Raw genomic sequence first — 2,114 nt, 5'->3', positions numbered from 1 at the left:
GGGATATATAGCGCTGGAACGTTCTTCGCTTTTNCTTTTCCTTTCTTCTCCACTCTCCCATCCCTCCTTGTATGTAGACCCTCCCGTATGTGTATGTACATAGCCCCTCCTGTATGTAGACCCCCCCGCCGTATGTAAACCCTCTCGTGTGTAGAACTTCTCGTATGTTAGTTATGTTTATATATTATATCGTTGTACCTATATAATTAAAATGTGTTGTCACAAATACAAAGCACAATAAGTTCCCCCTCCCATTTATTACGTGTAGAACATCGTTGTTGATTACAACAAGGACAACAGGTACGCCTTCAATGCCTACCTATCTCATTGTAACTAAACTAATAACTTCTTTTATTCAGCCCACGACAGAACGCCGCCATGGCTGTCCTTTTCGGCGAACAGCGGTGCCCACGTGATGGAAAGCAACTGGCCCTAAAGTCAACCAAACATAAACAGCCCGCAAACCATTTCAAGCTTCTTTCCCATCTTCGTGCACCATCTGTGTAGTTTGTAGAGTAAATAGCTTTTAGAAATGTTTGTGCGTGCTAGTAAATGAACTCTAGATGACTCTAATGTAATAGAAATACCAGGAAATCGTCATGGAAGCAGAATACACTGAGAGACCAACGAAACGTAGAAAACTCGAGGCAAGTTCTCTTTATTCTTGTGAGATTTCTTAGCAAGCTAATCACGCAATAGACACCGCAAGCTCTTCAATTCTTAGATCTCGAAGCTGAAGTATCAGAGGCGGAAACCGATGATGAGAATGACGGCAACGAAAGTGTGTATCATACATTTCTAATGATAGTTAGTAGACTTCTAATTATTTTCAAGGTGATCTTATCAACGACGATGAAGACATTGATGAGTCGATCTCGGGAGATGCACACCGCAACCTTCTTCGCGAAGCGTTGATGCCATCCAATGACGACGCGTTTTGGGAAAGCTTTCTCGAGCGCGTCACGGCTCATCAACATATTGCGGAAGAAGACGTTCAAGATATTGGAAAGGCGTCTTTATGGGTGGTGCTTGTCAAGGTAACACTAATCCAATCTTTGAAGCTCATGTTTGTAATCACTTTCTACTTAGCCTGGATATGAGGAGTGGATAGTCTGTCGAGTCCATCGGCAGCTCATGGACCCTAGGTTTCCTGCGCGGTTTCGACCCCCAGCGGTCTTCGGCTGGAAAGCTCTACCTGGTAGAGTGTTTTTTGAAGGTGGTTCGGAGGAGATGATTCGACAAGTCTGTAATAGCATACCCAACGTGATGCTCTCGAAGACTTTCCACATACCCGATCCTAACCCCTCCATCTTCAATGTTCCGGATACCTTTCGGCCAAAGCCTCATTCATGGGTTCGACTGCACCATGGGATCTACAAAGGAGATCTCGCCTTCATTCGGGAGGTTCGTACTCATTCCACCTTGCTCGTCAACCTCCTTGTGGTACCATGCGTTGATTATGACCCACCTGCCGCCAAAGTCAAAGGAAGCCGGCTTATTGCATATGAGGAAAGAAATGATGAGACGGACAACGAGTTCGCAGCGACCTACAAGCCCGATCGCGATCGCGAGCTAAATAGAAGAGCTTCAGCACCAGGGCGGCCTTGCCAAGCTCTCTTCAATCCAACACTGGCGAAGCAACGGTTTCGTCAGGCCTTTCAAGAGCGCAACAGCTTGTCTTTATTCCGTGGAGTATTGTACGATGCTGACGGATATGCATATTTCTCGGAAGTCGACACGGATTGGTACACCGCAGAAGATGTAGTACCGACATCGAGGGAATTCGAACTTTTTAGCGCCTGCTCGGACATTCCTCTCAATGTCCGACAGCACACGATGGCGAGAATGTCAGCCAGGATCCTTCGGATAGGCGATGGGGTGAAAATCACTCACGGAGATTCAAGGGGGCTTTTTGGAATGATTGAGGATATAACGAAAAACAAAGCTGTCGTCTCTTTAACGATGGAGGATGTAACAACTACCGTACCCTTTTCGTCCCTTCGAAAAGATCTCAAAGTAGGGGACAAAGTCCGCATTCTTTTGGGAGACCACGAAGGTGTTACAGGTTGGGTGGTGAATGGAGACGACGATTATGTGTGCGTCTTTAATGACAG

This window comes from Laccaria bicolor, genomic scaffold, assembly GCF_000143565.1.
Source record: "Laccaria bicolor S238N-H82 LACBIscaffold_5 genomic scaffold, whole genome shotgun sequence".
Taxonomy (NCBI): Eukaryota; Fungi; Basidiomycota; class Agaricomycetes; order Agaricales; family Hydnangiaceae; genus Laccaria; species Laccaria bicolor.
This window is presented reverse-complemented; position numbering follows the sequence as displayed.